Source organism: Wyeomyia smithii, chromosome 2, assembly GCF_029784165.1.
Source record: "Wyeomyia smithii strain HCP4-BCI-WySm-NY-G18 chromosome 2, ASM2978416v1, whole genome shotgun sequence".
Taxonomy (NCBI): Eukaryota; Metazoa; Arthropoda; class Insecta; order Diptera; family Culicidae; genus Wyeomyia; species Wyeomyia smithii.
Genome location: NC_073695.1, coordinates 184,102,494 through 184,129,854, shown reverse-complemented (window position 1 = coordinate 184,129,854; position 27,361 = coordinate 184,102,494). Strand labels below are relative to the sequence as shown.

Sequence of the window (27,361 nt, the reverse complement as noted above, 5' to 3'; positions counted from 1 at the left end):
TCACGCGAATGAAGTCCCGACCGACATCCAACCCCTTGAACCATGCTTTCGTCGATACCTTAGGAAAAATGGAATGTAGCCACCGTCCCAGTTCATCTGAGTTCCATGATGATTGCCAACTGTTGAGTGTTCTCTGACGCAAAATGCTATAAAATTCATCATAAGCAATTGGTCTTACATAAATATCGCCATCAATAGCACCCACCTTAGCTAAAGCGTCAGCCTTTTCATTGCCCGGAATGGAACAATGAGAAGGGACCCACGCTAAGGTAACCCGGTAATTTTTATCTGTTAAAGCACTTAAAAACCGCCGTATTTTCCCCAGGAAATACGGGGTGTGCTTCACAGGCTTCATCGATCGCAGAGCCTCAATCGCACTGAGACTATCTGTGAAGATGAATTAGTGGTCTATGGGTAGGGTTTCGATGATTCCAAGAGAGTACTGAATAGCAGCAAGTTCTGCGACGTACACGGAAGCAGGAGCATCGAGTTTGTAGGAGACGGTAAAATTTTCGTGGAAAACACCGAAGCCAGTGGTCTCATCTAGATTAGATCCGTCAGTGTAAAACCTTTTATCATAACTAACATGTTTAAACTTATTGGAAAAAATCTTAGGGATCTCTTGGGGTCGCAATTGATCCGGGATACCAGAAATGTCTTGTTTCATGGTGGTGTCGAAGAATATAGCATTATTAGAAGTATCTAAAAGTGCGACATTGGAGGAATCGTATGAAGAAGGATCAATATCTTGGGCCATATAGTCAAAATATAAAGTCATAAATCTGGATTGAGATTGCAGGTCGACCAACCTCTCGAAATTTTCAATTACTTATGGGTTCATAACTGTGCATCGAATTAGCAACCGGTAAGAGAGATTCCAAAAACGATGTTTCAACGGAAGAATACCCGCTAACACTTCAAGACTCATCGTATGGGTCGACTGCATGCAACCCAAGGCAATACGCAAACAACGATATTGTATTCTCTCTAATTTTATAATGTGCGTGTTCGCGGCGGAGCGAAAGCAGAAACAGCCGTACTCAAGAACTGACAATATAGTTGTTTGGTAAAGCCTTAGAAGGTCTCCTGGGCAGCGAAGGAAAAAAATCACCTCTAGCGATTAATGAATACATATAAAACAAGCCTAGGATGCGTTTACATCGTCGTCAGTATGCGAAAAACAAAGTATCGGTGCTGGTGCACTCTTTTTGCTTTCCTCTTTACGACATATGTCTATTCATTAGTGTACACCACAATACGTGGTTCTCAATGTGCACAATTCGGTATATGAAGTTATTCGTCTCTGTTACAGAGAGCGATCAGAACTTGTTATATCCTTATTCTTTTGACTCATGAATATGATTTTTTGTCAGAAAAAGAAAGAAAATGGCAGTGTATGCTCTCCTACTCTCGCTTAAACTCAACCGCTGCCGAAGTAGTTCCTTCCCCCACACATTTCCTCTCACCGCACCACACCTCTGCTGCTGTTCAGGCGACATGAATTTCTCCTGTTGCTATCCTTTCTTCCCGTAACTACCGGCCTATGGAAAGACAAACGCAACGATCGAATCGCTTCTCAGAGCTGATGTAGTCTAGTCATGTGTTTGTTTTCTCCCAGAAACCTATGCACCCTATCATCATTTCATTATGGGTTGAGAGGATTCGAGTTTAGTCCCGGCCTGTACACTTCGTGAAGTGCACATATGATGAATAAACGACGATTGCATCATATTCGTTTCGTTTCCATCACTGCTCCTGGGTGGGCTCCCCACCAGGTTCCGGTAATCGTACGAAGAAAATTAATCCTCTGTTGGCATTTTCGTGTCAGATACCTAATATGACAAGCCCAGGTGCATTTGAGTCGAACCAGACCCCGAGATATTAAGCTACTAAAACCTGAGAGATCGTTTTACCCGTTAGTAGGAGCTGCAGCTGAGCTGGGTTATGCTTCCTAGAAAAAACGACCAGCTCAGTTTTCTCCGGAGAGAATTCGATACCCAGCTTAAGAGCCCATTCAGACAAATTGTCTAAGGTATCTTGCAATGGTCCTTGCAGATCGCTAGCCTCGCTACCAGTAATGGATACAACGCTATCGTCTGCAAGTTGCCTTAGCGTGCACGAATTCGCAAGACATTCATCGATGTCATTGACGTAAAAATAATATAAGAGAGGACTCAAACATGAGCCCTGGGGAAGTCCCATGTAACTAATTCGGGAAGTTGTCGAATCGCCATGTGAGAAATACATATGCTTTTCTGATAACAAATTGAGCAAAAAGTTATTCAAATTTGGTGATAAACCCTGCGAATGAAGTTTCGCGCTTAAATTTTCTACAGAGACAGAGTCAAAAGCCCCCTTAATATCCAAGAACGCAGATGCCATTTGCTCTTTTCGTGCAAATGCGAGTTGAATTTCGGTAGAAAGCAACGCTAGGCAATCGTTCGTCCCTTTGCCCCGGCGAAGGCCAAATTGAGTATCTGAAAGTAAACCGTTTGTTTCGACCCATTTGTCTAACAGTAAGAGGATCATTTTCTCCATTAACTTCCGGAGGCAAGAGAGCATCGCAATCGGCCTATATGAATTGTGATCAGAGGCAGGTTTCCCGGGTTTCCGAATAGAAATGACTTTTACCTGCCTCCAGTCATGCGGAACAATATTTAGCTCAAGAAACTTGTTGAACAAATTCAACCAGCGTCTTTTTGCAGAGTCGGGTAGATTCTCCAACAGGTTGAATTTTATTCTATCTAACCCTGGAGCCTTATTGTTGCACGACAGGAGAGCCATTGAAAATTCCAACATCGAAAATGGAGGCTCTTCCGTAGTTACTATAAACGCGTCGCGAAAGGTTTTCTGTTCCGGTACAGAGTCCGGACAGACCTTTTTGGCAAAATCGAGTATCCAGCGATCTGAATACTCCTCACTCTCATTCGAAACGTCACGGTTCCGCAAGCGCTTGGCGGTATCCCAAAGAGTGCTCATCACTGTTTCCCTCGACAACGCGTTTACGAACCGCCGCCAGTACCCGCGTTTTTTCGCCTTTACTAAGCTCTTCATCTGCCTGCCTAGTGCCTCGTACTTTCGAAGTAGGTCGACAGTGCCGTACTCCCGGTAGTCCTTATACAACGCGGACCTTCGCGCGTACAGCTCAGAGCACTCTTTGTCCCGCCATTTGTTGGGAGGGCGCTGTCTAATCGTTACCCCGGGTATCGGTTTCGTCTGAGCTTGAGTCGCGGCGTCGATTATCAAGCCAGCTAAGAACGCGTATTATTCCTCCGGAGGAAGTTCCTCGTGAGTCTCGATAGATTCCGCTATAATAGACTCATAACGCACCATTAGCAATTGATATAATGATTGGAAGATGATCACTACCGTGGGGATCGTTGATTACTTTCCACTGGCAATCTAACGCTAGTGATGTCGAGCAGAGGGATAGGTCAAGCACGCTTTCACGTGCTGGAGGATTAGGTACACGTGTTGCTTCCCCAGTATTCAAAAGTGTCATATTGAAGTCGTCGATCAAGTTACAAATTAAAGAAGATCGGTTGTCGTCGTACAGCGACCCCCATAGCGAACAGTGAGAGTTAAAATCTCCCAAAATCAAAAAAGGTGCGGAAAGCAATTCTGCTATATCAAGGAGTTGCTTCTGTTCAATCCGCGCGGATGGGGGAATATATAACGAAACAAGGCAAAGGTCTTTTCCATTCATATTCGTTTGAATGGCAACAACTTCAATATTCGAGATCGAAGGGAGGTCGATTCTGAAAAAAGAATTGCACTTTTTGATCCCCAAAAGTACCCCTCCACCGTGTGAGTCTCGATCTCGACGAATGATGTTAAAATCGTGGAAATTAAATTGGTCATTTGAATTGAGAAAAGTTTCACAGAGCGCGAACGCATCACAATTGTATGTGTTTATCAAATGTGAAAATAAATCAAATTTGGGGATGATACTACTGCAGTTCCACTGTAACACAGTGACAAAATTCCTATCCTCTTTCGACGTATTAGTCATCGAAAGATACGATAGCTGAAATGAGGGGCCAAGTTGCTGTGAGTTGCTTCAAAAAGGCTTTCAGTGTAGGGAGAAGGGCAAGAAGAATGTTTTGAAGGGGATCTGGTATGTTGAATGTTTTAAATATCCAGTCCACAGTATCAGAGAATTTTTTGAACCCTGTTTCTTTTATGTCTTCTGATCGAGAAATGGGTGCACGAGGGGCTTTTGGTGCCCCAGGAAGCGGTGGGTACTCCTGGTTTGATTTAAAATTAAAACCGGGGGGTACTTGCTTCGGTTTTTCTTCACCGCTTCCTTTTTGCGTAGGTTTATTGGTCATTCCGCTAGGGGTTATCTTACGACCTTTGCGAGAAAGATTAGGAGAGTTGAGCATTCTCCTCTTCCTAGATCCCTCTGGCAAGGCATAGGAACACCCTTCGACGGGATCGTCAGATGTACCCTCATCAGTTGGCAAGAAGGAAAAGATGTTTCCTGTCTAGGGTGGCTCAGCCCTCTTAAGCATTTCTGCAAAAGAGCGCTTTGATCGTTCCTTAAGGGAACGCTTAATTTTTTCCTCGCGCTGTTTGTACGCGGGACATGCCGGAAGGTCATGCCGAGTTCCCTCGCAATAAAGACACTTTTCATTATCCCCACTGCAAGCGTTCTCAGCATGATTGCCTCCGCACTTGCTACAGCGTGCCTTGTTGCAGCAGTAGGTGGCTGTGTGACCTAACTGCTTACAGTTTTGGCAATGCATGACCCGCGGTACGAACAGGCGTACAGGTAGACGAACCCTGTCCAAGCGGACGTAGTTCGGCAGCGCGGATCCGGCGAATGTTACTCGGAAGGAATCCGAAGGGAGGAATTTCTTCTTCCCTTCTTCGATGGATACTGAATGCAATTGCTTGCAATCCAGTATCTTTACACTTTGCATCAAGGGGTTTTTAAAACAGCCAACTCCATGACGCAAAATGTCATCGACAGTGAGATTCCCTTTGGTAACCACACCGTCGATTTCTACATCCTTGGCAGGGATGTACACGCAATACTCTCTCTTGAAGAGCTCGTAGCCAGCAATTTCGTTTGCTTGCTTCAAGCTACTCACGGCAACTCGCAGTTTGTTCGGCCTCACCTTCGTAATCTCGGTTACGGCCGAAAAATGTTTTGCCAGGTTTTTGCCAATTTGAATAACATTCAATGGCTTCTTTATGGGCAGGAAAAAACAACGTAGGGACCGCCAGCGGCATCTGGGTAAGCTTTTACCCGTACTTCCGGTACTCTTGGTACAGGACTTGGCAGGGGTGAGCTGATGGGAGAAATTTCAATTTCTTCCCCGTTTGTTTCCACATCCAGGAAAAGTTGCACCTGCATGTCGTCTATTTTGCGGGAGCGTTACGCTCTACCGCACACAAACGATAAATATTCGAATATGGGGGGGATCAAGTAGTTGATATTAAATTTTAAAAACAATTTTTCAATCTACAATGGATCAAATAAAAAAAAAGACAGTAATACTAATACTAATAACAATAGTAATTATAATTATAATAATTATAGTAATAATAATAATAACAATAACAATAATATCAATAATAATATTAATAATAATATTATAACATAGTAATAATATTGATAATAATAGTAAAAATTCTAAAGGTAATACTTCACCGAACGTCTAAGTCACGACCTCACGGCTGCTAGTAGGATCAATCTGGAAGAGTGTCTCCGCAGAACAAACAATGGCGATCCAGCTTCGTGTTGTGACACAGTGGCCGTATCTTACACGCGACCTTGTAGATGCCACTTGTAGTTGACTTCCACTCGCTCGATCGTATGGTGGTCCGTGCTGCTAGCGGGGAAACAGCGGTGCGGGAGAATTATTCTTGCTGATATATCAGCTGCGTATCGAATCACTGGCGGGGTAGCCTGCCCCTACCAGTGTGCAGATGTTTCTGCCGATATACAACAGGCTATTGTTATCGCGCAACACAAGAACTAATCGACAAAAAAAACACCCGTACGATAACTCGTGTATTGTTATTTTGCGAACTCAAACAATTTGCGTCCAATCGAGACGAAAGCAAAACAACGAATGATTTCACAGAGAATGTGTAGGAGAATATTTTTCACTGCGTGAACAGCTACCTACACTAGTGGCCAAAGCGACCCAACTGCTTGAAGAGAGCAGCGAATCGTGTGTACCTGAGGAGTATGCAAAAAAAAATACCGCGTTAGAATTTGAAATATCTCTCCAGAGAGATAATAAACTGGTGTGATCTTTCTCACACAAAAGGACTATACGCTCAATTACTACAAAACAGAGCTCAGTACAGTGGTTTTACTGTGTGTCTCTTTAGCAAATATCAAAAGAGGGGAAAATGTAAATAAGAAAAATAGATTGCGTTGTTGAAAAACAAAAAAAAATAACCGCGAGTCATGCATGTTTACTAATCGAAAGCTATCGATTTTATTTCAGCAGTGAACACCGTGGTGTACTTCTGTGCATTCTCAGTAGCGTGATTCACCATTTTTGTTTCGCTCAGCTGTGGTGTAAGCAGCAAGTGTATTGTTTTTTTTTTCTGCGAACGGCAGAAATACAGCACAAAGCAGAATGTAGAAGTTTGGTGTAAAATATTGCTATACGCATCACTCATGCTGGGTAAGAAGTGAACGGTGAATATTCACTCTGCTCTTTCCACATATTGTGAAAAATAACAAGCCTGCTAAAAAGTTACGCTTTCTCGAAAAAAGTCCCAGTACAAAATTTCAGTTTAATCGGATGTCGGGAACACGTGTCTCGAAGCGGTCGCAGTTTTATTGTTTCAACTAATGAAGAAAAGTATTTAGGTAGTAGTAGTTCATGAAATGGTCGATACCGAATTTTTTGTTTGATGCCAAATCTGCCGGTACCTGGATAACTGTCCCATAATGAAAAACAACATGTTGAGAAAACGGCGATTTAATATTATCCGTGAATTTTCGAATTTCCAGCAATTACATCCAGAACCACTGACCATAACAGTTTCATGGCACCACAAGTTTATCGTTGAGAACAAAAAACCATAGATGGAATTGGTTTTACGTTATATAACTTGAAAAAAAAAAGACAAAATGGGACAAAATATGCGGGTACATTTCAAAAGTACTCGCATATTTTGTCCCATCACATATGAATTCAGCCAGCAACCAGCAGTATCATGGCAACGTAGATTGTACTACCGAAAAACAACATTAGTCTAGGTAATTAAATGGCATATTTTTTTTCGAACTGAATTTCTGTTTTTAACAACGGCTTTTTCCCGTTAACACGCAAGTTCATTAAGCAGACAGTATGTGAGTAGAGGAAGAACGAAAACTAAGCGAACTGGAAATATGATACAGATTTGGAGAAATATACCGCATCCCGACGGGACTTGAACCCGCAATCTCCCTGTCTCCGGCATGGTGTTTTGACCAATTAAACTACGGGGGACGGTGGTACTGTTCCACAATCTATATCGTATCACATTCCGCTGTCGACTTATTCTATTGCTCATCCCTAACTACACACACTGCTGTGCAAGCGTTATTTATAGACTGAAAGGAATGTCTCATCACACACAGAAGAGTCAGCTGATGCTGATAACTCTTATAGACCTGTGTGATCGAGACCGAAGTCAGTCTGCGTCAGTCAGCAGTGTGTGTAGTTAGGGATGAGCAATAGAATAAGTCGACAACGGAATGTGATACGATATAGATTGTGGAACAGTACCACCGTCCCCCGTAGTTTAATTGGTCAAAACACCATGCCGGAGACAGGGAGATTGCGGGTTCAAGTCCCGTCGGGATGCGGTATATTTTTCCAAATCTGTATCATATTTCCAGTTCGCTTAGTTTTCGTTCTTCCTCTACTCACATACTGTCTGCTTAATGAACTTAAATGGCATACTTCTATATGCCTAAAATAATCCGATATACACTAATCTGGAGCAAAATTTTATGTTTGCAGTTTGTACCACTATGCAGTGGGACTGTAATGCGGGTACTTTTAATATAGGACAAAAACAACTTGGTATTTTTTCCATGTTTTTCCATACAAAAGTATCAATTTTAATTTTTTTCCAGAAAATATGATAACAATTAAGTCGATTCCCGATGATAACTCAAAAGTGACCAAAACCAGTATGGGACAGTTATGCGGGTACCGGCAGAAATGTCTTAAAAAAAGCAAAGCCTTGGTGCTACATTCCGATTCTAAACTCGACTTTCTGTTTATTATCCACAGACTTCGCAGTCAACTGTTGAGTGCACAGGACAATTGCGAGGCTAAGGCTACGATGCTACTGACACTGACAGTCTCTCCCACGCCGGGACTCGAACCTACAGCGAGAGGCTTGTTAGGCCAGCATCGTTCCTCGAGACCAGCTGGGAGGATACCAAATGTCTTAAAAATGCAAAAAAAAAAGTAAACGTGTTATCTTACAAAATTAAAAAAATCTTTTCTCTGGGTATTGAAAATTTTTGAGCTACGAAACTTCCTCATCACAAACCCTAAAATAGCGCAATTTTGGAAGATCAGAAATATTATTGTACCCTTGAGTCTTGCAAAGGTTGTTTCGCAACATCTGATATTTTTATATATTTTAGAACAGCTGAAACTGCAATTGCCAAACGTATACAAAAAACTCGAGTGTGGTAGCTTATCTTAGTAGCCTAAAGTCTGTTATGACTAACATACATTATTAATTTGGTCTATTAAGGTCAAAAACTTCGTTATCAAGATGATAAGAGTTATGTAGTAATGGTAATCGTACCTTGCAACAATCAATCATTATAGCTAACAGAATTTCAACTGTTATCCGGTCTTCTTATGAAAAATCAGGCTTAGTCAAAGCTGTACAAAAATATTTATCATGCTAACTTATGTATCAGCTAATATCTTAAATTTACTGGTTTGCTAATAATTGTTATAATTTGGTGTCATGCTACTGAAATGTGCACTGATGACTGCGTTATTATAAACTGTTGAGATTAAACAGAGTACCCGATCAGAAAGAAAAAAAATGTGACCGAAGTTGTTAGTTTGTTATGAGAAAAACCTTTCAGGTTGTGTTTCCAATTTGATCCCGTTAGGTGTTAAAATAACAGATATTTGAACAAAAATGAATCTACTAGTATCTAATTCATATCAAACTTTGTTGCTAACGTATCAGCATTCTAACAAAATAAGATAGCATATAGAACAGTATAATAACAACCCTTGTAAGCTTTTGATAGAGACGAAAAGTTTGTAGGAATTATTTCAGAACATCTTCATTCCAGGATTTGTTATCGTAACTCATTCAGATTCAATTTTGTTATCAAAAGTATATGGAAAAATACAAAATTGTATCAAAATATGTTATTTGTATCTACTGTTGATTTTGTAATTTTTGAGTTATGCTCTTCTGATTGGGTAGGTACTATGATTTGGAAACAAAATGTAAAGTAAACGTATCTACTCAAGTTAAAACATGAATAGTCTCAATCTAGGAATATCAGTTACTGAGAGTGTTAGTCTAAGGGTCATTTGTGCTAATCACTATTCAGTATTCACTCCTTATTTTTTGAAGCTGCTATAACAGCTTTGGATTATCTATCAAAGTGTTTCATACCTATTGTGAGCCGAAGTAAAAGCTTAAAGTTTCCTTTATCTGTCTGGTGTGTTTATCCATGCCTTCTCACCTTCTACGAACGGAAACAGTTTGCATCCGCTTGCCCTCTGTTGACCGGTGGTCCAGGCAAAGTTGTTCGATTTATGCTTCAAGGATTATTGTTCTCAATGCTTTGTTTTATCGTTTTTTTTTTTTTTTAAAGTACACTGTTAGCCCGATCTCGTATTTGTGAAAATCCCTGTCCAACAGTGCTGGTCTATTTCTGTTTGCCCTAGTTCTGAATGAAGAGGTTCTGTTGAGATTAAACAATTGAGACAAAAATTAAATTTATATTCTAGAGAGTCGAAAGAACACAATATCAGTCGTAGAATGTTCTATTCCTGCATTCAATAAGCTTGCCGAAGTAATGTCTGAGGCTTTATCGCCTCTAAGAAATATTGGTACACACAAATTGTGTATCCGAACATTTTACACATATTTTCCCCTTTGTGCGTCGATTATGCGTTCAGTTTATTTCCGACCAACAAACAAACAGTCAATATCTAGTATCTTCATGAGTAAACTGATTCCGGTAACAATAGGGGGAACTATGAAAGAAGGAAAAACAAATCAAAGAATATTATGTTTGCACATACAGAATTTATTTTCTGCTTCGTATTCACCCGTAAAACCATTTCGGAATATCTAACGGTGGTGGAGGCTTGCCCTAATCTGGACCCTTCTTTCCATATAACAAAGTTGCACTTTTATACGCATCCTGGGACTACTGTGTCGGAAGTATGTGCCGCTAGGAAGGAAAAGCTTTTGCACCGAGGAAATGAGAACAAGTTGGCTTGCCGTTCGGTATTCGCAGCTAGTGGAGGGCAGATCGCATCGGTCTACTGTATCGTATCTCGTGTATATCGGCTGTTTTCGATACAAAGTAAAGCTTTTCTGACGTTTAACCAGATCCGATGCCGGTCAATGCAATGTCTACAGCTGCTGTCTTTCTGGAAGACCCTGGCAGGAAATTTATGTTTAGCATCATCTAACGACATAAAACATCATCCCGGAGAATGCTATGTTCCGTTTGGCAGCAAGTCGAGCTTCCGGCGGCGGCAGCGGCGACAGTCAGTTTAACTTCTTCGCCCGTTTTATTTCAGGTTTCTGGCGACCTCGGGGTGTGGGGAGGATGATAACGATAACGAGAAGATACGAGTTTTCCTTCCTTATACAGGAAGCAGCGCAAAAGGTACAGATACTGTGCAGAATATCACGCCAGAAGCATTAGGACAAATTTAATATTACTTTCATTAAATTTTCAAGTCGTTAGTCGAATGTGAGCTACTACACAAACCGAAGTGATGGTTGCGGAAAATTAGGTTTGTGTGTTGTGTTGTAGGGAATCGAATCTACAGCCTGTTGAAAGCCAACACATCCTACGAGTGGGCGAAGGGCAAATGGGGTGGAAAAGAGCTATTTGCAACAGACCTGCTACTGGAGAATCTTCAACAAGATATTCGATTGATAGTCTAGTTTTAGATGTCAGCAAAATCTACTGAGTATCAAGATATAAAACTTTGATGGAGAAGCATGATGTCCGGTATAATCAAAACAGTTCAATGCGTCTCCATTAATACTTAGTAACTAAGTGTAACTTGTTTGCTCTTTCGAAGAGAAATTCTTTTCTGAGTGTCTGTTCCCCAGAATGTTATCATAACGAGCCGCTCATTTCTGTTTAGTTTATGTGACGAAACCCCATAAATCAACCCAATTGCAAACAAGCAGAGAAAATTAATAACCAGCCGAAAAAAAAAATCTATTTTCATGTCGCATGAAGTGAGAAAACTGCAAACTTGTGGCATGTAATTATTTTGGCACTTGTTTTATGTGCCTTCCGCTCGCGTGAGTTGAATGACATCAGCAAACTTTCGGGTGCACCGCGTTTGGGCACAGGATTCCCCCCGTCTTACCTGCCCGGGCGACCGGCTCGCGGCGAAGGACGTCAACCCCAACTGTTGCAGTGTCGTCTCAATGAATTGACGTCAGTCGGCGCAGTTGGCAGCATCTCAAACAAATAACCCAGCCGTGCCTTTCCCGCTATGTAGAGCACCGGATAAACCCTTTGAAACCTTTTCCACATTTTCATATGTGCGCGCGGTATCTGTCATATTAGCATGCTGTCAGTTATCCTAATGTAGAGCGATGTGTCTAGAACTAACGAGCAGTGACATCCACAAAAAGCTGACTCAAACTTCTCACTTCTTTATTATATCGATCCACATTCCGTGCTCGTTTTTCCGGCCGTCACGACTCGCCTTCAAAAATCAATTAAGATGTTAAAGTTAGCATTTCTTTCTGGGAGGAAAAACGCCTTCCGTTTCGTTTCGTTTTCTTCTATTTTCTCTCATCCACATTCGAGTGATGATGGCCGGTCCGGAGGAATCTTTATGATGTTCAACCGCTATAGGCTTCTTCAAAGAAACGGTGTTTTTTTTTAAACGAAACGTACCGTTGCTGCCGATGTTGATGATGACTATGGTAGTGATGAAATGGAAGTTGATCGATATCTCCCGCTTTTCGTTGGGGCTGGATGCAAAACTTTTGCCACCTTTACGGGGAAGCTGTCAAATTAGAACGGGCCTACTTCGCTAGCTGTTGGCGCGACTGTCTGTTATCTGTCAATTTTCTTCACGGTTCACTTCCACCTTCCGCCGTCGATTATCATATCGCAGTCATCGGTTTGACGGGGCGTTTGTGGGTTGTTTTTTCATATTTGAAGTATGATTTATTGTTTTATTCATTTGAAGACTGCATGTAACAAAAATATTTGAAAACCGGGAAAAACTGCATATTCATCGTTTTACACTTATCATTAAACGCGCAATATTTATCGTTTTACTTTCACCGTTTTATTTCAACCGCTTGTTGTTAATTTTTTATGATGTTTTTTCATCATTTACCGTTAGTCGTTCATCCTTCATCGTTTTTTGTTTTTCGTCGACATTTTTTTTTGATTATCGGTTCATGGTTTTATGTTTACTGTTCTTCGTTTATTGTTTATTGTTAATTGTTAATCGTTTGTCATTCATCGATTATTATTTATCGTCAATTGTTTACTGTTTATCCTTTATCTTGAATCATGAATCGGTTAACATTTATCGTTTGTCCTGCATCGTTCATCGTTGATCATTTATCGTTTATTGATTTCTGTTTACTGTTTATCGTTCATCGTTTATCGTCAACCATAAAACGTTAAACGTTTATCGTTAAATCACAGGCTAACAGACACAACACTAGGAACTTGCTCCACCGCCACGAAAAAAAACAATCATTTTAAATTTCTAATCGGATAACACCGTCTGGGGCGCTGTCACACAATCTCATACATTTTTCGTGGTTCCAAATTTGACACATGCACGTACTCCAGCGCTGTTGTTGGAATACAGGACGCAGCGCGAACACGGCTGCAGATGGTGCTAGTATTACAATCGTAAAGGACTGTTATCATCCGAACGATGGATTGATTGCTGATTTATTTAAAGTATTATGTATGTTAGTCTGTAGCTAAACGTTAATCGTTGATCATAAGTCCTCTTTGTTGCAAGATAACGCATGTTTTTGCCAAAACCATTATGTAAAAAAAAACATGGCGTAACGGTATGTCAAAAGCAGAATCATCCATTTACGAAACACTTTTCAACTTGAACACCTGAATTTGAGGTATTTATTTGCCTAGTTAGTAAGGATATATCAATAAACACGAAAAAGTTATTTGCTGTTGCATAGTGATACTTCGTCTGCAACCCTCTAAAGGGAAAAAAACAGTCCCTCACTCCGTGCCTACTTTTTGGTCAAACTGTTACACATCATGGTTGAAACCACTCTTTCTATTTCCTACAATTTATAGACGTAGGGCATATGAAAAATACTGATAGTTGATTTTTAAAGAAAATAAAGCAAGGAATCCGGAAAAATATCATTTTTAACCGGGAGTATTACCAGATAGATTCTTTTTGTATTTAAAAACTAAATTTGTGTTAAATTCTTTGCAAATCGCTAAAACAGGTTCATTTTTCCCGTAGTAAGTTCATCTAAAGTTAAGTCTTAAACAGTAAATAGATCTTGAAGATACTACCGGTACATTTAGGTTGATTTACTCCAGAAGGTTGGGGGAGTCAATGTTATTAAGCAACAACTTGGTAGCAAATAGTGCTCAAGCTGAATTCCGCTGACACTGCAGATTTTTCATGTTAAGAAGACGGCAACCTTAGTGCTAATTTCAAGAATCGCACTGTATAGCTTCGATTCTATTGGTCCAACAATTTATATAGGGGCTCCAAATGATTGAAGCGGTTTCCAACACTGAGCGGACAAGGGCGTAGAACAATGATCGCCGGCACTAGGGGTCACGGAAACTTTTGGCAGCTCTAGTGATGAATACTAAGTTTCTGTTTGCTATAGCAATAATATTCGAGTAATGCTCTCTGAACGAAAGCTGTGAGTCCAATGAAACTCCAAAGTCTCGCACAACCTTAACTCTGACGACCGGGTGTCAGTTGATTTCCGTAAGCCCACTCAATGGCAGATTTCTATCTCGTTAAGGATATGACACAGCATTTCTGTACGCTGATGATAAGTTGATTCCACATGCACCATTTCTCTAACATTTTAATCACGTTGTTGTTCAATGCAATCTTCTACTGATTTGATAATGACGAAGATTTTAAGATCATCAGCATACGCTAGCTTACAGCCAGAAGGTAGATATAGCCAGACATCGTTGAAGAAAATCGAGTATAGTAAAGGGCCCAAGCTGCTTCCCTGAGGCACTCCGGAGCTGTTTGCAAAGCTGTAAGAGAAAGTCGATCAAAGTTTGATGTTCAGCTTACGGTTGATCGAGTAAGATCCCAACCATTTAACGAAGTGAGGAGAGGCACCCAAACACTCAATTTTAGTAAGCAATAATTTAGGGTCAACACGATCGAAGGCAGCCTTAAGATCTGTGTAGATTGTATCAACTTGATTTCCGTCCTCCATTGCCTTGATGCAAAGTGATGAGAACTCTGCGAGGTTAGTGTCGATTGACCATTCCTTGAAGAAACCATGTTGAGCAGGTGGAATATATGAACGGATTGCAGCAAATAGAACATCTCCAACTAAAATTTCAAAAAGCTTAGACCCAGTGCATAATGATGTTATCCCTCGTTAACCCTCTAGTGCCCAATGCCGCCTTTTAGCAGGCTTCAGTAAAACCTCTGCAAAGCCTAAATAAATACTCAAAACGTGTTTATAATGATTCATAGTGACTTTACCGAAGCCCGTCTAGAAATTAACTTGGGCACTAGAGGGTTAATACGACAAAACCATCAAATTTATAATGAAAACGGTTACATTTGTCGAAAAATGCAAATTTAATTTTTGAATACAAAAATAATCTATCTGGCAACACTTTCTGTCAAAAATAGTATTTGCACTGGATTCTTCTTTGCTTTGTTGTCTTCAAGAATCACCTATCAGTATTTTTCGGACTTCCTACGTCTTTAAATTGTAGGAATAGAAAAAAGTGATTTTGACAAAAAATGCGTAATCTTGCAACAAAGAAAGATCCAGAGCAGGGGGTATTCCAATCGACACCAAAATTCGGATTTTTATAAGGTGATAATGGATGAATAATTCCTCCAGCTTGAAGCAAAATCTGTGATGGCCATGTCCAATTTTGTGTTTTTTCATGGTCGCTTCGTATGGAATGACCCATATATCTTTCATCGTTTATCGTTTATTGTTTATCGTTTATCATTTATCGATAATTGTTTATTGAATATCGTGTATCGTTCATCGTTTATTGCCAATCATTTGGCGATTATCGTTTATCGGTCATCATTTATCGTTTATTAATTATCGATAATTGCTCATTGTTTATCGTCTGTCGTTTATCGTTACTGTTTATCACTTATCGTTCATCGTATCATTTACCGTTTGTTGTTTTTCATGTATCGCTTATCGTTTAACTTTTATCGTTAATTGTTTATTGTTTATCGTTTACGATTTAAAAATTATCATTTATCATTTATCGTTTATCGTTTATCACTGATCATTTATTATTTATCGTTTACTGTTTATCGTTTATCTATAATCATTAATCATTTATCACTTTATTATTTATCGTTTATCGTTTATTGTTTAGCATTTATCGTTTATCTTTTTAGTTTATCTTTTATCGTTAATCATTTATTATTTATCATTCATCATTCGAAATTTACTATTTATCATTTATCGTTTGTCATTTGTCGTTTAACGTTTATCACTTATCATTTATTTTTTATCGTTCAACGTTTATCGTTTATCTGTCATCAATCCTCGTTTATCGGTCATCCGTTATCGTTTATCGATAATTGTTTGTTGTTTATCGTTTATCGAAAATTGTTTATTGTTTATCACTTATCATTTATCCTTTATCACTTATCGTTTATCGCTTTATCATTTATCTTTTATCGTTTATTATATATCGCTTATCTTTTATCTTCAATCGTCAAATCTTCAATGTTTATCGTTTATCGTTCATCGTTAATTATTTATAATCTATCGTTTATCGTTTAACTTTAAACTTTTATCGTTTATCTGTCATCATTTATCCTTTTCATTTATCGTTTATCATTTTATCATTGATTATTTATCGTTTATCGTTTGTTGTTTATCATTTATCGCTTATCGTTTATTTTTCAGCGTTACTCGTTTATTGTTTATTATTTAAAATTTATCTGTTATCATTTATCGTTTATCGTGTACCGTTTATCGTTTTTTACTTATCATTTATTTTGTAACGTTTATCTTTCTTTTTTTTTTTATTCTCGCTTATTTTCCGTCGGTCTATTTCCGCCACTGTTGTGGCCAATTACCGACGCCCAGGGAGGCGACTCCACACCCAGGTCCCTAACTCACGACCTGTTTATTAACGGACCGGCGCTAACGGCTTTACTTCCTCATGCGATGGAAGGCGTGATCCCAAAGATTTTTCGCCTCAGAAAATCTCCCGGTGTCGGCTAGGATTGAATCTAGACCAGTTGGGTTGGTTGTGAGTGGATCACGCCACCTCACAACCATCGACACCTATGTCGGCGGTGGGATTCGAACCCAGGCGTCGAGCGTGGTTGGCGGAGACGTTACCAACCACACTAGGCCCCCGCTCACGTTTATCTTTCATCTGCCATCATTTATCGTTTTTCGTTTATCGGTCATCATTCATCGTTTATCGTTGTTTGATAATTGTCGTTAATCGTTAATAATTGTGGTAAATATCGTTAATCGTTCATTGTTTATCGTTTATCATTTAAAATTTTTCTTTTATCGTTTATCACTTATCATTCATTTTTAATCGTTTACCGTTTATCGTTTATCTGTCATCATTCATCGTTTATTGTTTACCGGCCATCATTTGTTATTTATCATTTATCACTTATCGTTCATCCTTTATCACTTATCGTGGTTCATTTATCCTTTATCGCTTTATCATTTATCGTTTATCGCTCATTATTCATCGTTTATCATTTATCGCTTTTAGTTTATCTTCTATCGTCAATCCTTTATTGTTTATCGTTTATCGTTAATTATTTACCATTTATCGTTTATCGATTATAGTTTTTTTTATCGTTTATCGTTTATCGTTCACCTTTCATTGTTAATCTGTCAACAGTCGTTTATTTTTATCGTTGATCATTCAAAATTTATCATTTATCATTCATCGTTTATCGTGTATTACTTATCATTTATCTTTTAACATTTATCTTTTATCTGTCATAATTCATCGGTTTTCGTTTATCGGTCATCATTTATCGTTTATCGTTGGTCGATAATTGTTAATTGTTTATCGTCTGACGCTTATCGTTCAACGTTACCGTTTAACGTTACCTTTTATCACCTGTCATTCATCGCCTTATCATTTATCGTTTGTTGTTTATCATTTATCATTTATCTTTCGTTGTTTATCATTTATCGTATATCGTTCATAGTTGATCTTTTATCTTTAATCGTTTATTATTTATTGTTTATCACTTAAAACTTATAATTTATCGGCTATCGTTTATCGTCAATCGTTTACCGGGTGTTATTCATCATTTATGTTTTTACGTTTATCTTTTATCTGTCATCATTCATCTTTTATCGTTTATCGGTCGTCATTAATTGTTTATCGTCTATCGTTTATCGATAATTGTTTATCGTTTGTCGTTTATCTATCATTTATCGTTTATCATTCATCGCTTATCGTTTATCTTTTATCGTCAATCCTTTATTGTTTGTCGTTTATAGTTTATCAATTGTAGTTTATAGTTTTTCGTTTATCACCTTTCAAGGTTTATTCTTAATTACTTATAACTTATAGTTTATCGTTTATCGTTTATCTGTCATCATTTATCATTATCTTTTATCCCTTATCGTTTAATCATTTATCGTTTATTGTTAGTCATTTATTTTTCATCGTTTATCATTTAAAATTTATCATTCATCATTCATAATTCATCATTGATTTATTTATTTTATTTTATTTTATTTTATTACTTATTATTTATCGTTTATCGTTGTTCGATAATTGCTGATTGTTTATCGTCTGACGTTTATCGTTTAACGTTACCGTTCACCACTTATCGTTCATCGCTTTATCATTTATTTTTTGTGGTTACCAATCATCATTTATTTTTAGTTGTTCATCATTTATCGTTTATCTTTTATCATGGACCTTTTTTTTATCGTTTATCATTTAAATTTTATCATTTGTCGTCTTTCGTTTATCTTTAATGGTTTATCGTTTATTATTTATCATTTATCTTTTTTCGTTTATCGTTTATCTGTCATCATTTATTGTTTATCGTTCGTCATATAACGTTTATCGATAATTGTTTATTGTTTCCACCGAACGTTTATCCTTTATCACCACGTTCATCATTTATCGCTTATCGTTTGTTCTTTATTGTTTATCGTTTATTGTTATCGGTCATCATTCATCGTTTATCGGTCATCATTTATCGTTCATCGTTCGTCGTTTATCGTTTATCGGCATTTATTTATTTTTAATCATATTATATTTATCGGTTTTCATTAATCATTAATCGTTTATAATACTGGTCCAGACAGGTGCATTACAAAAGTTCAAACCAGAAGAAATGGAAGATTAAAGCTATTCAATTTTTCCTGTGGATTTTGTTGTCCCTTGCCACTTATTTTATTTCACACTTAAATTAGTGTTCTCGTAAACATAACGTTGAAGGGGCGACCCCGGCGAGCAATTACTATGCGAACTCTCACGTAAGTTGACGCATTTTGGTAATGGCTAGGGGCACCAAAATGCATAGAAATGGTTGAATAGCTGTAAGGTTTCATTTTTCTCCCGATTTGAGCTTTTGGAATGCACTCTTTTTTTAATTTTGTCGACCAGTGTAATTTATTCTGCCTCGTTTACCATCTTTTTTTATCGCTTGTTATTTAACATTAATTTTTAGTGTTTTTCTTCTAGCATTAGTCGTTTATCGTTGATTGTTTTGCATTTTTTTTAATCTCTAATCGTTGTTCGTTTTTAATTTATTGTATTTTTTTTTTCGTTTTTTTTATAATTTAGAGCAAGCTTCATCCATTCTCGTGATTTTCGCACACATTTCCTTCTCTACCTGTCAAACGCCTTGGAAAATTGGATTTTCTCTCACACAGAATGAGTAACTAACCACATTTAGTCGTAGAGTATTTTCATTTTCTCTTTAAGACCAAGATGAGCAAAAATAAACTTGGTTTATAGTTAATCGATTTTTTAATCGTGTATTATCGTTGATCGTTATTTTTTATCGTTCTTGAGAGGCTGTATGGCCCTTATGAACAATCTAGGGGTGCTACAAAAACTTCAAAGAAGTTTCATGTTTCTTGCGTGTAGGGTGTTATATTTTATTTAATATTGCTGATTTATGAAATGCTCAAAACAGTTCAAACATTTCATAACAGCTTATCTTATTGCACTTAGCAAAGTAAATTTAGTTACTATGATAAAAAAAATTATGGAATAATATGAATATGAAATATTAAATCAATATCTCATAGCGACTTTAATTTATTTAAAAACTAATATATAGTATTTCATTGAGTGAAAAACATGATATAATAATATTCTTTCAATTTATTTTTCGCAGTCCAATATTTATAGAAACATGCTACTTGACTTTCATAGTTCGTACCTTTCAAGAATTGAATCCCGGCATCAAGTTCTCCTGCACCGATTCAACCGATAAACTGGAAGTTCCTCCTCACCACAATAGTCCTTATCTGTTCACAACGCGCGCGCTTCAACTGGGTCAACGCGTTTTTACCTCGGTTTCGCCCGGAACTGCACTCAATACAATACGACGGCCTAACGGTGCGACTTACGCGGGGCGTAATTTATCAGTGAATATGATTTTTAATTTATTTTCCTTTCAGCAGCTTTTTTTGCGCCTTTATAACAAGCTCTTCGCGGTAGCTGCCAGGCGCAGATATCCAAGCACTTCGCCGTACGTCCGTGCCTACACGGTCCCCGTCTGAGCGCACACAGTCCAAGCCGGGCCGAGTTCCGGTGAAAACGGGCGCGATTTTTCTTCGTTTGTAACGCGCCACGCGGGGCCTTAGAAGCACTATACAGCGAAAAGCAATTTATTTCCCACTATCAGCGGTCGTCGTCTTGCCTTCTACTACGATTACTGAGCGCTGGCAAGTAGGTTGGTGAAAAAAATGAAATAGAATACGTATTATCTGAGATCTTTCACTTAATAATCACTTATCATTACACGGTGTTAGGTAATTTAAATTTTCTTCCGTTTTCGGTTGGTTTGCACCTGAGGAGCGCTTCAAGAAGCACACCTTTCGAGTGAATGAATAAAAGAACTAGAAAGATGCCACGATATGAACGCGGAAGCTTTACAAGCTTTTTTCACAGTTTTTGTCCTACTTTAGGATTCGATCTTTCCGTTTCGATGATATCTGTAGTTTCAGAATGGCGAGTTTCTTTTGACAGTTTGCTTGGTAGAAACTAATGTGCTTTGCGATGGAAAGGTTAACCAGAAGAGCTAGTTTGTTTCCCAGATATCATAACTCATACTTTTCGCTTAGCTCTTCACGAAGAGAGGTGTTCGGTATGAGGTCCTAGTGGTATTGTTGTACCGAATATTGTTTTTACCTTACCTCTCTCTCTTTCTGTAGCGCGGATGGCCTGGATTTCTTGTATGACACACGGTGTTGGTTCTTTTTGTGTGTCGTTCACATGTAAGAATAATTTCCCCCAGGAGACGGTCTTGCTCTGGCGTGTATAGGTGAAAAAAATATGTGTGGAAATTGTGTCACGAACAGACGAACAGTGCAGCAGCGTTCGGGCTCGAACAAAAGTGGGTAGAATATGTCGACCCGCTGGAATTTGAGAGGAAATGAAAAGGATTATGAAATGCGATAAGTGATGGCCGGTATGAAATGCATTAAGAATTGGAATTCCAATCGAAATTATTATGTACATTGTGTACTGCAGACCTATTTTAATTCGATACTAAAATCATTCCAAATAAGTTACTAATGGAATTTTATGAAACCTAATTGCTCATTCGACAGTAGATCTTTTAGATGATGACGGCTATCAGATACCACGAGAACTGACGTCATTAGTTGAAAAGAAAATGAAATTGGGAAACCGCTCTCGAACGACCGCCGCTGCTGCTGATGATGCCATTATCGACTTCATGCGTACGGAACGTATCCTCTTCTGTCGGACTCCATTAACATAAGTATGCGTGCTGCGTCCGACGTCGGCTTTAGCGGTGAACGTCTGCCGGTCCGTCAGCCGGTCGGAATGTGCAAAGTTCCGGAGGAATTTTCATTCCATTTGCGGAGGATATCGACCGTGCAACTGAGAGAGCTTAATGGGACCCCACACTGACCCGCTTGGGGATCGGTAGGTTGCAATCGATTGAGTGAATTTATGAAAGGGTTTTCTGCTCTGACTGTCGGTGTTGCCGTGTTTTGAGGCGTTTAAAACGGTCCTGATTAACGGCGATAGGCCGGAGGTCGTATGGCAGAGAAAATGATGACATCGTAATGAAAATTGAAATTCTTTAACGGTACATTTATTGAGAAAAGTGTGTTTTGAAATTTGTTATAAGTTTTAAGATACAGGGTCTTAGCGGATTCCAGGATTTACGCAATTTTGTGGTTTGCAGTTTTCAGCATATACAAGTTTTTTCTATTTCAATTTTTTTTCATGAACATTTTTGCCTTTCTCCTAGAAAGGTATAGCAATCACTGAAAAAACTAAAGGTATGAAAGTGCTCCAAAGGGTCGAATCTCGTATATCAATCGACTTAGTTCGACGAGCTGAGCATTTTCTGTATGTGTGTGTGTATGTATGTAACGGTCTCCCAATCTCACTCACTTTTCTCAGAGATGGCTGGACCGATTATCACAAAATTAGTGTCATATGGAAGGTCTTGTTGCCCTATAAGATCCTATTGAATTTTATTGTTATTGGACTTTAACTTTGTCCGTTATGTATAAAAAAGTGAAATCAGGCTATGACAAGAAACATGTTTCTAAGACTGTTTGAACTCACCCACTTTTCTCAGAGATGGATGGACCGATTTTCACAAAATAAGTTGCAATAGAAAGGTCTAGTTGCCTGATAAGACTCTATTGAATTTTATTATAATCGGACTGTAACTTTGTCTGATATGTATCAAAATGTAAAAGTTATGAAACTCCATTATCTCAGAAACTACACAACCACAATAACGAATTTTATGATGATTGAACATGTAGTTTGAAAGTTAGGAAAAGAAACGTGTTCCGAAAACGATTTCAACAATCTTAGTTTTAAATTGAAGGTTTAGTTGCTTTATTGGTACCCATTTAATTTGATTATAACACTGGTTGACAAAATCGAAAAAAATGCTGCTCTAAAGCTCATAATAATTGCCCTAGAAAGAAAAAAAATCACAGGAAAAGCTATAATTTTTCATTTTTTCTCAGTTTGACCTTTGAGGCAACACTTGTGTTGACCAGTGTAATCGGACTTTTATTTTATCCACTTTGTGATAAATTGTAAAAATATTGAAAATCTCTTCTTTCAAAGATTACACGACTTATTTAAAAAAACTGGTGTCGCAAACTCGGATTTCAAAATGAAGTATGAAGTTGATTCCTGGTCTCTGAGCATCATCCCGGGTACTGAAAAACTCACATTGGGTAATGTTTGACCCGTTTAGACTGGTAGAAACCGGAAGCTACCGTCTAGAAATTTAAAACGGCGTCTGAAGATGATTTCTGGCCTGCCCAAATCGTATTGGATGATATTTGTCACTTTATGCTGTTGATCGGAAACTGTCACCATCTTCGCCATAGAAATACCCAGATGAGTACAAGTTCCAGTCCAGTCCTCATAAGCACTGAGGATGACTGTGTGTCTCAGTCGAAATATATATTTTCGCGCGGACTGAATTTCAATATTTATTTCCCAAATTTCTAGTAGAGTCTAACGGAAACCGAAAAGAATTGAATGTTATTTGCATGTATATGTGTTCATTTATATTCATATCGTCGGTTTCGGGCAACACTAACTCCAAAAACATAGTTTCGAGAAAAACGCGTTTGAAAAAAAAAAAAAAAAAAAGAAGTTTACGATTACCAATCCTTATTTACACCTTTGGGTCTATTATGCACATATTACGTGCTCACGTTGTCCAAGTTAAAACTTTATTTTTACTAACTTTATGGAGAAATTTCGATTTGTGCAGCAAAGGCACTTCTACTCATAACTCTGGAATTTTTGTGATTTTCGAAATGGGATTTCGTGTGATGAAACTTAACAGTATTTGGCATCGTTTGCCATCAAAAACTCAAAAATGCAAAGTTTTGAGTTGTGCCAGTGTTGCACAAAGCCGATGATATGTTAAATTTTAAATGTTCGGTATAGTTGTGCTGTTGGCTACCAAAAATTTGTAGTTTAGAATGAATAACAAATCCAGCAGAAATGATCAAGGTGTATTTTTTAAGTGTTGGAGTAAATCTATTTTACCAAATTATAAGTTCGAAGGAGATAGGCTAGGTCTCACCGCTTGGTGGATTAATTTAGGTTTTTTCGCTAATTTCGAAATTTTTAAGATTATTTTAGCGAATTTCGGAAATAACGTGTTTTCTAAAAGAGATTTTTAATCAAGGCGTAAGAAGCGACTTTTATGTATACATTCCATTCACACGAAGGAAAATAATCAAAACTCCTGATTTGAGTCTCAGTGAATCGGAATTAGAACTTTCTCTAGTAGTAAATTATTTAGACATAACTCTAGATAGCAAAATAATGTCTATGTCTACTTCCATTGCATTTATTTGTACAATTGGAAGCAGAGATGAACAGTACTGTTTTTTGAAGGAGACACCTCAGTATTCTCAAAAACTTCCAGATCAATGCGCTTCAACTTAAATAGAGAAACCGCGGAACATTTACAATGTGACTGCGAAGCACTCTTTCGGAAGAGGGAGCAATATTTAGTAGAAGCTTTTTACTACCATTAGATGTCTGGATGACTTCTCCCAATAAAGCAGTGAGCTTTATTCAGACGATGCCTATCTTCAGTAAGTGGAAACCACTCAATCTAATAGTGGTACAACACCCTGATGAGGCTTGCATCTAATCGGGGCCCATCAGGAAAAAAAAAAGTGTACACATCCTGCATGGACAAGAATGTCTTTGGCCTGCCACTGATATGGCTAAATATGGCAAATCTGGCATTAATTACGGGCAATAGGCTGGAACTTTGGCGGCGATTCATGACAGTAGATGAAACAGTGAGCATAGTGACTTTTGCTTAGTGAGAGTCATCAGAAACACCCAAAAGGGCAACAAGCAACTGGTAAAGTGTTGGTCAGTTTTTTTTTGGGATTTGCTAGGCATAATATTCATCGACTACCTTGAATAATCATTGCAAACTATTGGACCTATTGGACATTAAAGTTAAGGCGAAACGGCTGCATATGACAAATAAAAAAGTGCTTTTTCACCAAGACAACGCTTTCGTTCGTGCTGCGCGCGCTGCGACCAACAAATTAGAGAAATGCATTTAAATGGCGCTACAAACTGGTTCCTCATTCTTCGTATTCTGCCTCGGCTGAAAAAATAACTTTCTGGCAAGTAACTTTACGCGCAACTCTACAAAATTAGCTTCAAAATGGCTACAAGAAATTTGTTACTCTAGTTGAAGATAATCCACAGTGGTACAAGAGCTCAAAATCGTGTCTTTTTCCAATTGCTCTTTAAATACTGGTTTTATTGACATGCTATGTTCAGGAAAAATTCAGTATATAAAAAGTCTCAGAGAATGACAATAAGTTTTGGTTCGAAACTCAACCGCTAATGGAGGTGTAAAAAGGTTTCGAAAGTTGTAGATAATGTTGTCACGAAAAGCTTTGCGAAGACCCTTTTCTTTTAACCCCTCTTGTTTTGGAGATATAACGTTTCATGTAAGACTGTTTCTTAAAATCATATTGTTTTAAATGTCCATATAACTGTAACATCTAGAACGCACTAGCATTCAGAGCTCAGTAAATATATATGTAAATTATCGATAAACACAACTTTGTGGAAGACACAGAAAATATGGCTCCTAAAATATCGTTTTTGAACATTTCCAGATCACAGTTAGACAAAAATTACCAGACGAAAACATAGGATAAAATATTATCATAACCATTCTACGAAATTAATAGAAATGTTTGTCCCTTTCTGTATTTAATTATTGTTTTCGTCAAGCAAATGTATCGCAATTGCCAGTTATGCAGTTGAAAATATGTCTTTTACATTTTTTGGCAATAACTCGGTCTGTTTAGAAGCTATCTTTCTTGAGTTTTTTACAAAGTTGTATGTTTGGATGATATATAAATATATCAATTTGCTGAAAACATCATTTCTATTAAGTGCAAGACTATGAAGTTGATTTAACAGCGCCACTACCGAAGGTTCCAACTTGTTTTTATTCATTGAGGTGTTTCTGTACAAAATATCTTCTGAAAAAAGTATGTTAACAAAAATCAATTGGAGGGTAAATGAAGAAGTTCGCGATTTTAAGCTCTCGTTCCACTGTGAAATGTCGAAGAATAATACTGCTTTTAAAAAGCTTATGTTTTTCTGTTATTAAAAGGTCAAAGAGTTGTATTCGGCCCATGCAGTTGGGAAACTAAGTTTTCGTTATTTTATAGAGTTCTGTGATAAGACTAAGAAAACACGACATGTCCTGTACATGCACTTAGGGCACTAAACCACTCCACCATTCCGGGTTAATTACTTCCGAAGTATTCACTCGCTCAATCTGAATTAATAATTGAATATTTTGAATCTTTTGAAGTCAGTAGTCTTTTAGTCTGGAAAGTTCAAACTACTATACAAAAATCTCTTTTAGTTGTATTCATCATGTTTTTTCGTGGCGACTGTTTGTTGTTTCGGGTTTTGGATTTTCGGCTTTGCACTCTCAGTAAGGGATCTAAACGAATGTTTTCTTTACATCCGACGTTTCGGCCGTGGGATGCGGCCCTTCTCAAAGGAAGTAAAGGTATTGTTTAATATTTAGCGCATGAGTTTTGTGGGTTTGTATAACTAGGGTATTTTGAGCTTTTAACAAATAACTAACAGTTAAAACAGAAATCCCCCTTTTCCTTCTGCTCAAAATACCCTAGTTAATTAATTCTGGTTATACAAACCTGCAAAGCTCATGCGTTAAACAAAAAGCGATACATTTAATTCCTTTGAAAGAGGCCGTAACCGACGGCAGAAACGTCGTATGTGAAGTAAATATTCGTTTAGATTCCTTACTAAGACTGCAAAGTCGAAAATCTCAAAACTTTTCATCATGTTTCATTGTTTCTCGTGCCTGGTACTCCTCTAGTTTTAGATATCCGAGCCACAAGCCATTTTTTTTCAAATCTGCCACTTACTTGAGAGGTTTTGCTTTGCTATATATTTTTATCATGTTTAAACACATATTTTATAAAAAAAATGCGGCCAGAGTATATATTCCTTCTCAATTACCATCCCGCTAGGTAATTCCATATATTCTTGATATTTTCATTTACGGCGATATTTTCGTCTTTTCTTTACGCCATTTCGATTCATATTTAATTTTTCGAGCAGTTTTGCTTTTCGACTCTTGTCAACCAAAGGTCATTTCTCTTTCAAGGCGAGGTTCTTTATTTTTAAACGCCTTCTTAATTTCATTTCTTTTTTCATTTGATTCATTTTCAACAATTGCTCTGAGATTGCGCAGCTAACCGGCTCTTGTTAACGTGATTTTTTACTGATGCTTTTTGGGCTTATCTTCAGCTGAAATACTTTTTTGTGTCTACCTGTCTTTTTTTTCGTCACTAAAATTTTCATTTTAAAATTCTTGTGATAAAGTAGTCTGAACATCGTCGCTGCGATGTCACCACATTCATTGGTGGCCTTTTCCTAGGTTAACACATTAAACTAATTTCCGTTCTTGATGGCAGTGATCATTTCACTTGGAAATTTCACTACTTCATAAGGTCCTCTCAATAAGTTTGGTAGTTTCTGACCTGGTCCTGTCGGGGCTGATTTGACTAGAACAAGTTCACCCCACATGGGCCGCCAGTGATTTGACTTCTTACCATAAATTTGTTGGCGACTTCGAGATGCGCACCGTACGCCCGTACAATAATTCTAAAGGGATGTACCCCGTAGATGAGTTTACTGGAATATTAA

The 27,361-nt window shown here is 38.0% G+C and overlaps 1 protein-coding gene across 7 annotated transcripts in view; it reads right to left on the bottom strand.

Annotated features, from left to right (window-relative positions):
• Positions 1-27,361, bottom strand: part of LOC129725953 (carboxypeptidase N subunit 2-like) — a 279,622-nt gene that overhangs the window by 234,182 nt on the left and 18,079 nt on the right. For 2 of the 7 annotated variants that reach the window (XM_055682415.1, XM_055682417.1), the window contains exon 2: positions 6,141-6,193. The exons of 2 other annotated variants lie outside the window; for them this stretch is intronic. The gene's annotated coding sequence lies outside the window, so the exon portion shown is untranslated. Of the gene's footprint in view, positions 1-5,659; positions 6,078-6,140; positions 6,194-19,817; positions 21,019-27,361 lie in introns of those variants that run through there. 3 more of the 7 variants (XM_055682412.1, XM_055682414.1, XM_055682416.1) reach the window with 3 other exon arrangements.